Source organism: Eretmochelys imbricata, chromosome 21, assembly GCF_965152235.1.
Source record: "Eretmochelys imbricata isolate rEreImb1 chromosome 21, rEreImb1.hap1, whole genome shotgun sequence".
NCBI classification, from domain to species: Eukaryota; Metazoa; Chordata; order Testudines; family Cheloniidae; genus Eretmochelys; species Eretmochelys imbricata.
In genome coordinates this window covers 8,621,317-8,636,352 of record NC_135592.1, presented here as the reverse complement: position 1 = coordinate 8,636,352, position 15,036 = coordinate 8,621,317, and positions in this window count along the sequence as shown.

Here is a 15,036-nt window from a genome sequence, read left to right as displayed (position 1 = left end):
ACCTGCATGCTCACTCCCAGCTGTGCAGTGGGTCTAGTCACCCAGCTCTCGTTTACTTCTTTTTTTTATTGGGTCCTGAACTGCAGCTATTCAAAGACAGACGGAAGGAAGAGAATTTGGGAATACAGAAGGCAGAGGAGGAGATTAGCGCTCAGAAATAAATCTTCCCCACTGATGCGGTCTTCTGACCAGTTGAGAGAACATCCTCCTTGTATCAGCCTTTCCACAAGCTCGCTTCTCCTCTAGGTTGGGTAGAAGCCAACAAAAACGTTCAGGGTAATTTTAAATAGGAGAAGGAACGGAATAAGCTGTCCAGCCCACAGACTCACGTACGCTTGTTGTCACCCAGAGAGAACAAGCTTTAAACATCTCAGCTGATGTCTCAAACTGGGAAATCTTAGGGCGTGCTGGAACATGTTAGTACAGTATGGTTTATAGGGCATCGGGTCTGGACATGCAGAGTTAGAATGTTATAGGGCATGCTAGATCATGTTAGGACATTCTAGGGCATGACGGATCAGGTCAGGACATGACTCATTAGATTAGAGGCAGCCAGAATAGGCAGGATCAGGTTAGGAGATGCCAGTTTAGAGCACATTAGTGTATTATAGGGCATGTTCTGCCCACTTACACCCAGGTTGAGTCATTCTGGAGTGTACCGTCTACAGTAACCATGCTTCATGCAACACAGTGTGCCTGACAGAGGCTGGTGTATGATGCCCATCATGTCAGGTGATTTTTTGGCAGGGGGAGAAATAAATGACATTTTTGGGGGAAAGGTGGTGGCGGGCACTGTTTCTAAGAAGGGATCTGTTGCCAGCAAAAATAAAGCCCCACGCCCTTGTGCATGGGTGTATTCAGAATATCCCTTTATTTGTGCAGTACAGACAGCCAAAGCAAACAGATACTTTCTACCTTCAGGCCTTTGATTGTGGGAGTGGGACCTGCGAGGCGGAAGCGCTGGGCTTGCATTTCGATTTGGTGTGAAACAGTGTCGCTATTTTTACAGCTCGGCATGCCTACATTTTCTATTGACCTCTGGGTTCTGCAGCTGGGGGCTCATTCAGAAAAACCCACTGGAATCTTAGCTTATTAGAAACACTGTTTGCCCCCCTTTCTTTACTGTTATGCTGCACTTCTAGAGCTCTTTCACCCAAGGATGTCAAAGCACTCTGCAATCATTGATTAATCAACCCTCCCAAACCCGCTGCAGTATTATCCCCATTTTAAAGATGGAGAAACTGAGGTATGAAGAGTTGAAGTGATTTATCCAAGGTCACACAGCAGGACACTTGATTCACACTCCCACACTCTGACTACTGTGTCGTACTCCCTCATTATATAATCACTAGCATGAAGTGCTACGGTCTTTGCTACCTGGTGGCTTGGACGTTTGGCACTCAAAGGCCAATGACCAGTGACACTCATTTTCAGTGACATCAGAAACTATTATTGGTAGTATTACAATAGAGCCTAGACACACCGTTGTCTACAAACATATAAGTCAGATCTGAAGCCGATTGGAGTCAGTGGGAGTCTTTCAATGGGCTTTGGATCAGAACAAGAGTGCAAGACAGTCCCTGCCCTATAGAACTTACAATCTAAACAGACAAGGGTGACCAAAGGTGGAAGGGAGAACAGAGGAGGGAAGTGACTTCCCCAAGATCAGTGGTAGAGCTGGAAATAGACCCTAGGTCTCCTGTGTTCTTCTCTGCGGTCCTATCCACTGGGCCATGCTACCTTTCTAAAAGAGGAACCTCATCTTTGCCGTTCATCACACATGACTTATAATAGCGAGGGAAAGCCAAATAAATGCCCCTCCCAGATCTAAGCTGTCTGCTCCCTGGTGCTCAGATACTACGACATCCCCTGTGTGTCTATCCTTGAACCTGTAAACTCTCTGGGGCAGAGGCTGTCTTTGTTTTGTGTATTGTACTCTGCTGAGCGCACTGTCGGTATAAACTAGAATAACTGGTGTTGGCTCACAAGACTGTCCTCCAGCACGTACTGTTCTAGCACTTGAGACTACTAAGGGGAGAAGCAGGAAAACAGAGCAGTTGGGATAAGTAAGAAAGAGAAAAAGGAGAAAACAACAGATATGCACAAGAGAGGAAGGCCAGCGTATGGCGGAACACAGCAAACCGCGCTGGGAAATGGTCTTATAACCCAGTTCAAACTCCTAGGTGGACAGGACCCAAACAGGGCCCCTGTTACAATTCTGTCACTTTCACTGTGTAACTGATCCCTTACCGGCAAGCGGTGCAATTGGCTGCTTACAAAGTCCTTGCTGCCCTGTTCTGACTCAGCAGCTTCACAGGCCAGGACAATTTTCCCCCCCACCCATCTGGCAGAGAGGATCATTTGAGATCTGATTCCCCTCCGGTGAGTTGGAGCTCCCTGGATAAAGAGAGGAAAAGACAAGCTGGGAGCCAAGGAGACATGACATAAATGCAGAGGGTAGAGGGAAACAAGAGGCATGGCTGGGGGAGAAGCAGTTAGGAAGGAAGATCTTGTTCCCACCCCATCACTTTCTTTTTTTAAGAGATGTGCCTGAGCTGAACCCCCCCGAATGTTGCAGGGCTCCAAATCCTGGATCTGGAGTGCAAGGCCAGGTCCCCTCTCTGTTTACTCAAAGCCCAGTGTGAGCTGACTTAATGCCTCCTTCCCGCATTTCAAATGAAACCATGCAACTAGAAGCCCTGCAGCCAGCCCAGAGCATCCCTGACACGGGCTGGCACAGAGGAGCCAGGATCAAAGCTCCAGCCAATGAGCTGCCAGATGCCCTGGGTGAGCTGTAGGCTGTTATTTCAATAGGAATTTACCTTCTCCGCAATAAAGGGTCTATTTGCACAGCTTACTGAAGCGAGGGCCGCTCGGGAGGAGAGAGGACATCTGCAGAATCCATCACACCACGGAGAGTCTAAGTGCTGGAACAGAGGGACCATCAGACAGCAACAACCAATGGGGCAGTTAGCCTGTTGATCCCATGTCTAGGGACCTCCCAAGCTATCTGTCTCTGTGTCCCTGTGACCGTCAGCGTCTATTCGCTTTCCAGGCCTTTGCTTGGTGGTATAATGTGCTTTACCGTAGCACCACGAGTACCCAAGGTCAGGGCCTGTTGTGCTAAGCCTTGTCCATACGTGAGAAAATCCCTGAAGAGCTGATCATCAAAACAGACAAAGGATGCGAAGGGGAACAGGCACAGAAAAGTGAAATGACTTACCTAAGGTCACACCGCAGGTCAGGTTGTACTCTCTGGAGCACACTGCCTCCTACCTTCCTGGTCGCTGTTTGTTCCCCTGTGTCTCTCTGTCCTGCATTGTCCCACCGAGCTCCAGCATGTACCTTTCCTCCCCTGCCTTAAGCTGCACCAGCGCCACCATATTGGGGTCAGCAGCTCAGGGGCCATCATGTCACATCAGCATCCTGAGAGCAGCCTCCCAGGTCCTTCCTGGCTAGTGCTTTCGCCGTATGTTTGTCCCCCCCCCTCCTCCTCTCGGCACCCAGGGTCTGGGCACTCAGACCAGCGATTTTAGGGCCGGTATCCATTCTTCGTCCTTTATGCCCACCCCTAGCGTGTTAAAAGCACCATGGTAGTGGCTCTAGAAGCTACCACACCAGAGCCTGGGGCAAGATGCCACTTCTTGCACCCTGATCATTTCAAAGGCTTGCTAGGCAGGGGAGTTTGTACTAGTGGTTAGAGTCAGGCCTCCTGGGTTCTTTGCCACTGACTTGCTGTATGACCTTCGGCAGCTCATTGACTCTCTCTCTCTGCCTGAGTTTGCCCATCTGTAAAATGGGGGATAATATTTCCCTACTTCACAAGGGGATTTTGAAGCTTAATTCATTGTTTGTTAAGTGCTTTGAGATCCTCGGGTGAAAGGTGCTAGGAGAAAAACCCTAGAGTTTCCTTTATCTCTACAATACCCTTTGCCTGCCTTGAAAATGAGCCCTTGGAAATGGGGGTTACCAGGAGCCTTTCTCTGGTGCTCGCTGGGGGAGCAGGACCCCTGTGTTTTATTTACATTTCTTTTTGCCGCAGAGACAAAAGGAAAAGGAGAAGGTCCTTCTGTGGGTCTTGTTCTCCTCCTGAACTCTGCAAGCATGGCATGGCAGATGTTAGCTGGAGCACCATCTCCAGGGGCAACACACACACACACACTTTCAGGCAGCGGGACTCTTTCCCCCTCCCTCCCCGGCCCCATTCCTGAATACAGTTCTCCCTCAGCAAGGCAGCAGCAGGGCTAGTATCATGGAGAGGACAAAACCCCAGGCTGGAGCAGGGACACACAGTGAGCGTCTACCTTTCGTCTGGGGTCAGAGTGAAACACTGCCAGGTTAGAAAGAGGAAACAATGAAAAGCAAACCCTCCCCACCCGATTCCTGACTTTCCCAACGCAAGCACGGACAGGGGAAAGCCAGAACAGCACAGCGAGCTCTGCGGCCCACCATGCCTTCCGAGGTGGCGGCAGCCCCCGTTTGGGAAACGCTTTGGTCGCACGGCACGGCTCAGTAGCGAGGGTCTTGATGTGTCTTTGAAGCAGAAACAAAGCCTGCCTTGATATTTACGGCACGCGCGCTGTTTCCGTAGAATGGTGCGGGGCGTACTGTACTGCGAGACAGATGGCAGGTTCAACAAAAGGGGAGACAAGAAAGAGAGCTGAACAGATTGGGAATTTCCTTCCCCCTTCCTTCGGCCTCCCTTCACTCCAGAAATACTGATTGAAGACTTATCTGTGTACAGGAAGGAGTAGGGAGGTACAGGTGCAGTCTCCAAATACACTGGTGAGGCTGGGTTGTCTAATGGTTAGAACACTGGGAGTCAGGGCTCCTGGGTTCTATTCCTGTCTTAGGGCGGGGGTATAACAGTTAGAGCAGGGGACTGGGAATCAGTTCGTTTCCTGACTTGGCTGTGTGACCTAGGATAAATAATCTACTTTCTCCATGACTCAGCTTTCCCTTCTGTAAAATGGGGATAATATTTCCCCTACCTCCCAAAAGTGTTGCGAAAATGAGAGAAAGTTGGTGAAGAACTTTGAAGGCCTTAAACGAAAAGCGCATCACCAAAGCAAAGTATTTATTATTTATTTCCTTGTTATTAAGGGAAGTCATCTGCGCTGTTTGTTACCTCTTCCAGAACTACAGGAACTGCTGGCGCCCAACATTCAAACAACCAACAGCTTATTAATAATAATAAACAATTAATAATTTGCTCATCTCTAGCACCTTCCCGCTAAAGATCTCAGAGCCTTTTGCAAAGAGTAAGGAACTAAGCCTCACAATACCCTTGTGAGGTGAGGATTATTTTCCCAGTTTTACAGATGGCAGGCCTGTGTGTTTGCAAATTTTGATCTTAGCTACACAAGTATCAGTCCAAACAAACTCCCCTCAGTAGAGTCACCAACATAACAAAGAGCAGAATTTTGCCTGTGGCTGATAGAAGTGACAAATATGTATGATAACTTCAACTAGGGAGAAACCCAACCTAGAAGGGAAAAACACAAAGCAATAGACAGTGTGTGTGTATATGTGTACACTTCCCTTTGTTATGACTCAGACTCTGATTATGCAAACATTTACACACATGCTTAATGTTATGTGAGTAGTCTCACAATAACTTTGTGGAATCAAGGCCTTAGATAAATAGACAGAGCCTCTCTCTCTCTCTCTCTCTCTCTGATTTTTTCTATCGGAGCAGGAGTGTTAATCATCTTAAATGGATTACTCATTGCATTGTGATTTTCCTTGTGTCTTTTGCACTTTTCTTGGGGGGAAATATAGATATAAACAAAAGATGGCATGTGCTGAAACAACAAACCCAAATAACCTTGAGCACCCAGGAGGTGTCTAAAGTTGTAATTGGGGGGTGTTTAAGACCAGAATAAAACAGCTGACCGCCAGGGTCAAGATTTTGAGACGTAAGCACTGATTTTTAGGGAGTCCAGCTTTTAAGATATTTCCCAGATTTTCACAGGAGCTCAGCACACTAGATGCAGGTTGGGTGCTGAGTTCTTGGGAAAAATCTGTCCATCTGTGTCACAGAGGGAGTTGCTGGGTGCTGAGAACTTTGCAAAACTTGGGCCTTATTTAGGTGCCTACACAGGGGTTGCGCTCTTCTGAAAATCTGGCTACTGCGGTGGGTGCTTCTGAAAATCTGGTTCTGAGGGGCTGAGTTGCAAGGGAGTGGAGAAACTGCAGCACTGCTCGGGGTTAATGGGATCAGCACCTTTGAAAAACCTGGCTCAAAGTGAGCGCCCTAAAAGGGAGGTGTCCGAAACCCGAGGTCACTTGGGAAACTGTGTCTTGCTGAGGCCTCTAACAATCCCCCTGCTGTGTGCCCCAAGACGGACCCCCCACTCCCCATAGCACGCTGCGCCACCATGGCAGGGAAAAGCACTGGAGGATTTTTATTTCTGGTGATCGAGGAAACCAAGCAAAGACAAAGGTTGCCTCCCCCAGCCCTCTTCCTGCAGTGGGTGGGAACAGCCTGCCCTGGATAGATGGAGCTTTGCCTGTTCCCATCCCCACAGGGCAGCCTGTCGTACCAGCCTCTGCCTCCTTCTCCCAGCAACAGAGTGAAAAATCTTCCCCCCACCTCCAAGGGCTTACTCCACCCCCCCATGACAACAGACCTCTGATTGGGCAGCCTGGTGGCCCAATGGGGGCCTTCCCCTTTGGGAGATAAAAAGGGGGGGCGTGACTTGGGGTGCTGTTAAAGGGTCGGTGCCCACTGCAGAGGGAGGGTGGTGGGGGAGAGGCCCCTTAGAAATCAACAGTCCTTGTAGCAGCCGTGGCCTTTGGTGGTGGTGGTGGTGGGGGGGAAACAGAAGAAGGGGGAGTTGGCAGCTGCTTGTGTTTGCCAGGACTGCCCGCCGGGCGAAGTCTGTTTGCAGGGTGTTTTCCCAGCGCTGACCTGCTTTGCAAGCCCTGATCCTGTTTTCTTAAGGGAGTGGGATAGTCAAGCCCCCCTTGCCAGTCTTGCTGACGCGGGGTGGATTAGGCAGGACAGTAGCCCCAGCCAAGCTGGGATCTCCCCCCTGCATGGAGGCTTTTGTCCAGACAACATGCATGGAGCTGGAAATGCACAGTGATGTTTCTGAGGCTGCCTTGGGGACGGGCCATCCAGGGGCGTGGGGGTTGCCCCTCTCCCAGTCCTTGAGCCCTTTGTGAAGCTGAATATTCAGGGCCAGATTCCCAGCTGGTGTAACTTGGCATCACTCCATTGGAGCCGATGGGCCAGATCTCTGGCTGGGGTAAATCTGCCAAGTTCCAGTGGATTTTCAGTTGGTATAAAGCTGCAGAGCTCTGTTAGTATCAGTGGGTCAGATCCCCAGCTGGTGCAAATCAGCATCACTCCATTGGTGTTAACGGGCCAGGTTCTCAGCTGGGTGTGAATCTGCAAGTCTTTGTGGCATGCAGTGGTGCTATACCAATTTATACAACCTGAGGATCTGGTCCTAAAAGCAGAATATGCAGAGTCCCCACCTGCCTGTGACTCAACCCCACTGTCTACGAGAACCACCCCAGTGCATCTTAATTTTTGTTTTCTTCCCCCTCTTTTTCGCCCCAGGCCAAATTCGATGGCTTTGGGGGTGTGGGATGGGTCAGCAGACAGGGGCCTCCAATGCAGATGTCCCAGGGTGCAAGGCTGTTGTTTTTGGAAGGGCAGCTTCGTGCTCCAAGGCAAAAATCTGACTTGGGAACAAAGAGCTGTGTGTACAGGGCACTTGGGCAGCTTTTGAGCACAGGAAGGGGAGGGGGGTGCTGAGCAGCTGAAAGGGAAGGAATTTGCAGCCCTCCTTGCAAGAGAAAAACTGTCCCACAAATGCTCGTGCCCCGCACGGCAGTAGGGCTCCCCGCACTGCTTCAGGGGGTGTGTTTCCCATTCCTAGCCCCGCTACTCCCATTGATCTGGATGAATGGATGTTATTATGGAGGAAGGAGGATGGGTAGTGAGCCATGGTATGTTTCTGGTTGATTGCAGGCTGCCTCTGGCAGGGCTTTGAGACTGAAGGCAGATGGGTGTCGGGTCACTTGCCGAACGCCAGGACCAGATATGCACAGCCTGGCGTGTGCTGTAATGCCCTGGCTAGGACTCTGGGACAACTGAAGAGAATGCTAGAGCCCTCCTCACAAACACTTCATCCCTGGGCTTATGCTGAGCCTGATCCTCTCCACAAAGAATCCATCTCCGGGCTGACCCTGAGCATGTGGCAGGACTTTGGGAGTTTAGTCAATCCCAGGGCGTGCAGACACATTCACTGCAGCTGGTGTATACCTACGTCAAAGCCATGGACACAGCCACTGTTAACTGTCTGCTTCCCAACGATCGTGAGGAAAGACAGATGTGTGCATTTAGTGGGCATTATAAGACATGGTTGGGGGTCAGCAGGGAGACCCATTGGGCTAACACCAGCTGAGGAGGGACCATGCACCTGATGAGAGTCACTGATACTTCCCACTTGTCTGGAAATCCAGCAGTCACTGTATGTGAACTGTATGTTCACTGGCAAAGAGTCCTGTGGCCCCTTGTAGACTAACAGACGTATTGGAGCGTAAGCTTTCGTGGGTAAAAACCTCACTTCTTCACACTGTATGTGAACAACTGTGCATGGAGGGCTGCATCTGCTGGAGAGGGACTATCTGGGACTGATCCCATTTAACCACACCTAGTGTGCTCCCTGAAACTCCCATGCTAGTGACAATCCGAGCCTTTCGGATTCCCGGACTGTTCCTGCTGTGGGGTTCCCTTGTTGCTTTGGCTCCGTTAGCTCCATAATCCAGCATGACCCCCTAACAGAAAGGGGTTCACGGCACATCATATTTACTCATGCATCGTGTACCAGGAACTCCTCTCCAAACCCAAGAAAGGCAGAGGGACCTTTCAGTACTTACCCCAGCAACTGAGGTGTGTGGGTGGTCTAGGCCGGCTGCACTTTTCTCCTCCCACACACTGGCCTTCTCTTTGCTAGAGATTTAACATAAGGTCTGGCTTGACTGCAGTGAGTCCTCCATTGAGGAAGCCCCCAGTGTAGTGGGTCTTGGAGCTAACACCCCACTGAGATGCATGAGGCAGTTCGCACCTCTCAGAGCTATTGTTGCAGGCTGTCTGAATACTCAGGCATTGGGTTCATATTTTCGGGATGTTCTTTGCAACGACGAAGGCTAGAAACGTTTTGTTTCGCTTTTAATGAAAATTGTGATTCTGACACTGATCCAAGCACTGGGGCCCTAGGCACTGGCCTATAGTGCCTATGACTTAATCTTACCCTGACAACAGCAGATGCCTGGAGATTGGGATGGGAATTCAACCAGAGTAGATGATCAAGCCGATAAGAAGGGAAGCAACAGAGTAGTGTAGTTGGTGGGGAGGAAACTCATATGGTAACGGGGTGTGCAAAGAAGAGTGAAGGCTAGCCAAAATCAGTTGACATGAGGAAGACACGGATCACTGGACATGGCGCTCATAAAGTTCCGAATATGAGCGGCCAACCCCAGCCTCGAATTTCACGTGTGCCGCCTGATGAACACGTTTCCTTCCAACTCCTAGACAGAGAGAGAGAGGAGTATATTGAGCTCCACTGTGGTCAGGCACTGGCCTGTTTAAAGGTCTCTCTCCTTATCTGGGTCAGGCTGCAAGCTGTTCCTTTCTTCCTGCACCATGGATCCGGTACTGTCAGCCCCTCGTGGCGCAAGCTACAGGAGAGAGACTGCCATTATCTCCCATCTGCTGTTTGTGTAACCTCGGCTCTGCGCACCTGTGTCAAGGCAATTGGTACTCAGCATTTCCTTACAGCTTTCGCTGCCCCAGTTTCTCTGCCAGGCAGTCTCCTGCCTGGCTGACCCGACTATTCCAGCTGCAACAGCTGTGCTCCTATGTAGGCCCACGCTGGGTACCCACAGGCTCAGGAGTTCTCCACACCTGGATCGCTCCCAGCACTGGCTGAAATCCTTTGACTTCACTGGACGTGACCCAGATTCTGTGCAGAAGGGATTATCTTGGCTTTTGTGATGGCCGATGTACTCATATTGTGTTTGCTCAATGGTCCCATTGGTGGGTGAGACTAACTTCTCATTCCCTTACCCCATCATTTTCCACCTCCAGGGGCTTCCGTTCTTCCCAAGGGGTTGCTGGAATACCATGCGGGCTAGCTCAAAGTGCTAGCAGTTCCCAAGAGCAGAGTGGGGAGTACCCAAGTATCTGTGGACCTCATCTCTAGATGGTCCTGGGAAGCCATGTGAAGAGGCAGTGTGGGCCATGGGGTTGCCCCCACCTGAAGGCAATGGATTTTGGGTGCAGGTAGGAAGGATGGAGAGATGCCGGGCATGGAAAGGCATCCCATTTGGAGGCAGCTGATCCAGATAGTGGTGTGCCAGCATCCAGCCAGTGGCTGTACATTAGGGAGACCAACCTAGAAATCTCTGGGAATCTATTGACTCTTTATCTCAGGCTCGTCCTACCCCCCCTAGGAAGAGCCTGTTTCTTAGGTGAGCCTGGTCTGAAGCACCATTTGCCTCACCCCATCCGCTTCTCCTCTGAAAAGAGAGGAGCTGTCTATATCACTAGATCCCTGGATTGCTCATGGGCTTGTAGCTCATAGCTGGCCTCTGATCTGCTCTAACCTTGCAGGGTCCAAGGTCCTTTTTCATTTTAACAGGCACTGACAGTGGCCGTGCCTTGGATCCCCCTATCTGCCTCCTGCCTTCCCATGGGATGGGGCCGATGAAGGCTGTCAGGGAGCCCGGATTCATGAATATTCTGGAGAATCCCTGGAGACACGTGCCTTGTCCCCAGACTAGATTCTACTAGATTCATCTTTCTTCCTTTCTCCTCCTCCTGAGTGCTTGATGGCCCTCCCGTTCTAGCCCACTCCAACCCTCCCGAGCATGGAGCAATCAGCTGGGGGTTTGTGCCCAGCCGTCACTGTTCTGCCATCAACTTCTTGTTGAGTTGGAGGAACTTCAGACTGCAGACTCAGCTCCCACAGGTCTGGCCTTAACCTACCCCGTCCTGCAGGGTGCGGATGGTGTTCTTCATCAGGGCTTCGGAGAGGTGCCAGATGGGTGGGTATTTGGGGCTGAAAAACTTGGGCAGAACATTCCCATCTCAGCTCAGGCTTTAAAAACAGAGCAAGTTGAATGCAACTGACATGCAGCACTGACACCTAGCGTCAGAAATACAGTGGTGCCGGAAAAGATTTTACTCATCACAGTAAATATGCATTTAAAATCAAGGTGGGCCTTACCCTGTGAATCACACTGCCTCTCTGATGCTTTGCTTGAAAGCAACACCCCTCAGCCAATGGCTATAGTGAGGGGTGCAGGCAAGACTTAAATTCCCATACAGTATTTCCCGGCACACCCCCGCCCCCCCCATGCCCTGTCCCACTCGGGGCTCCATGCTTCAGCTGCTGGGTGGGGTCTGAGGGCTTCAGCCCCATGGGGCATGCCAGGGCTCAGGGCTTCTGCCTCATGGGTTTGAAACTATTTGCCAGAGCTCTGCTCCAGACAGTTCTGGCTGAATTTAAGCCCTGGGTGCATGGATGTTTTAGCGGTATCCAGAGAGGGTGATGCCACCCCCCCAAACTCTTTAGAGCAAGGACTCTGTTTACTGTATGGGCATGCAGCACCGAGAGCAATTGTGCATTGGGGCCTCTAAGAGCTATTGTAGTAAAATTACTGGCTAATGGGGCTTCTGGCAGAAAGCCTTTACCAGGGCACTGTCCATGGCTCACTTTCCAGACAGGTCAGTGGTGCTACATGATTTGCATTAATTGACTATCTGACCTTTTAGCCCAGTGGCAGATCTGGTACCTTGAGTGATGGTGTCAGCAGGCTTCTCGTAATTTTGGGGTAGCTGCTGGTTTGTTTGTTTAAAGTAACAACCCCCTCCGCCCAGAAGCTCCCTTCCAGAACCTTTCGGAATGGACAAGAATTAAGATGAGAGCTTGCCAAGTCACCACGGAAGAGGGATCCAAGCTGCAAAATTTGCATCCAGAGATGCATTTTCAAAACTCCTGAAGCTCAGGAGTGTTTGGAGCATGGTATTGACTGTAAAATTAGGATCTGGGTTTGGACTCTGTGGTCTCCCTTTGCAACAATGACGAGTGATCTTGGTCACCTCTGTTGTTAGAACCCCAACTTGAGATTCTTAGGAGACTTCCTGATTTTCAGCAAGCGTTGAGGGTCCTGCCCTCTGAAAAAACACGCCCCTTGAAGGTTAACATCTCATGTTTGGTACCCAAAATCACTAGTCACTTTTGAAAATTTAGGCTTAAACCTTTATAAAGTTCTGGAGTGTTTGTTTCAGGCCCATCTCTAATTGCCATCCAGACATCAGAACTTGGCCTCTCTTTTTTGCATTCCTGAAACACGTTCCATGCAATTATAAAAAGGGTTTTATTGATTGGTATGATATCTACAATTCATGCTTTGGTGAGAGTACAGATTCCTTTATATTGTTAGCATGCAGTTTAAATGTGGAGGGTTTAGATGGCCTCTTGAGCTTCCCAAGTACCCCAGAAGGTCACCTGACCCTTGTTCTCTGCCTTGTCCAATGAACCTAGCTGGTATTTTGGCTTTTGTGAAATTCAGATTCACCGCCAAGATTTTTTTTAAATGGGACCCCAATCTGGGCTGGGGAAAAGGGGTGTTTCAGATCAAAACAGTCCAAGGGGATTGATGCTTAGCGCAGACCGAGCCTTGCTACCCTGTGAGTTCCTCAAGAGAAAAGAGCAAACAATTGTACAGCCAGAGAGCGCCACACTTAACAAATGCAATTAACCACAATGGGAAGGCACAGTGGGAATTTGCAATAAGGGTGAGTCTGGGCAGCTCCTTTCGTTTGATTGCGACATCTGACTGGGCTCACACACAACCATGAAACCAGCTTTCCAGAATCAGATTGTCTGCCTTAAAGCAAAAGCTCACGGAACCAGAGTGAATCCTGCCTGGTATTGTAATGTCAAGGCGGGTCGCATTATAGTTACCACTGACTCTGAATGCCACTTTGTTAAACTGTAGTATTCTTCATCTGCAGCCAAGCAGCACATGGAAAGAAAGGTATGATCCCTATGTTAGGAGCAGTGATTAGCAAAGCTGGATTCCACAGGAGTTGAAAGTAACAAGAACGCTTTTTCTCACGAGCTATGGCTGCTGCACTGTCTCCTCCTGGTCACCTGCAAATTCGTTTGGTGGAGCTGACGCAGGAAAGGCCGCTCAGAGAATGATACTACCCCAAGGAAGCTGCCACCCAAGATCTGCCCTCCTGCTCCCTGGACTGGAAAAGGTTGCTACGTCGTGCCAGAAGTTTATAACTTTCAACTTAGTGCAACTGGGAAACTTAATGCTCTTGCAGCCTTGAAATTCCACTCGTCCCACCCGAAGTGGACAAAGTTTGGCAGGAACTCAGTTATCCAATGCAAACACCCTGCAGAAAAAGGTGGAATTTTAAACTGTAAACCCTGTATATAGTGGAAACCACTTCAAGCCTGCAGGTGCGGCAGCATCCCCCCGCACTCCTAGTTCCAGCACCTATAGGTACTTTGGCATGGCTGGCTGACAGGACAGGGACAACCCCCCCACCGCACCTCCCACCTGTGAGTGCTGCTGCCTGGTAAATGTATCACGTTCACGTGGCTAACTTTGTTTCAGGCGCCTGTCGATCCATCTCTGTTGCTCAGCCACATATGCGCCTTTTGCTTTGCCCACTAAGGGTGTTTGTGTCTATGAATTAAGAGTTAATACAAAGAGGAGAGGTTAGGTTTGGATCTCTGGCAAAAATCCAGAGTAACATCTCACTGACTTCCATTGGCAGCCACTTTGGTGGCAGGCATGCTATAAATGTTACAGAGAAAGATGAAGGCTAGCATACAATAGGAATGGTCATACTAGCTCAGACCAGGAGCCCATCTGTCTGGTATCTTGTCTCTGACAGTGACCAGTATCAGCGGCTTCACAGCAATGTTCAAGAAATTCCTTCATGGACAATTCTTGAACGAGCTTCCCTTAGCAGTAGTTTCACCCTAACTCCAGCAGTTGCTGGTTAGCCGGTACCTAGAAGCAAGAGGGTTTGTAACCCTTATAGTTTATCTAATGGAGTTGTTCCGGGTTTGACACCACTGTTACAGAGATCAGAATCTGGCCCATGGTCTATCAATTTAAAAACCCACAGCACAGAGTCTCGCTGGCACTAAGATAATTGCACTCACGCTAAAGCCGCTCTGCCACCCTCTTGCAGTTCAAAAGGGCCATAGGATAAATGGGAACCAGGCTTTATGTATCTACTGGTATTTTTTCTTTTGGACCAATTCAGCTTGAAACATCCTAGTGGCAAATTCCAGCTAGATGGTGACACCTGGCCACATATCGGGCAATAGGCCGTGTTGGTTTGCCCACATTCTGAGGAGGGAAGGGAAGTGCGGGGCTCAAAAACTAGCCTGCAAACCTTTGAACCAAACAAATCTGCTCCTCCTCCCCCCGCCCACCCCAGCAATTCCCCTTTATAAACCAGCTCCTACATTTTGCTAGCTACACAGAAGCCTGCAGTGTGTCCTAGGAAGATAGTCCCCTGAAAGTTCAGCAGTCTCAAGTAAAAGGAGAACAGTACATACAGGATGTAAAGTTGCAGATCCTCAGCTGGTGTAAATCAGCATCATTCATAAGAACATAAGCACATAAGAACGGCCAGACTGGGTCAGACCAAAGGTCCATCCAGCCCAGTATCCTGTCTTCCGACAGTGGCCAGTGCCAGGTGCCCCAGAGGGAATGAACAGAACAGGGAACCATCAAGTGATCCATCCCCTGTCGCCTGTTTCCAGCTTCTGGCAAACAAAGGCTAGGGACACCATCCCTGCCCATCCTTGCTAATAGCCATTGATGGACCTATCCTCCATGAATTTATCTAGTTCTTTTTTGAACCCTGTTATAGTCTTGGCCTTCACAACATCCTCTGGCAAGGAGTTCCACAGGTTGACTGTGCATTTTGTGAAAAAATACTCCCTTTTGTTTGTTTTAAATCTGCTGCCTGAAGTCAAT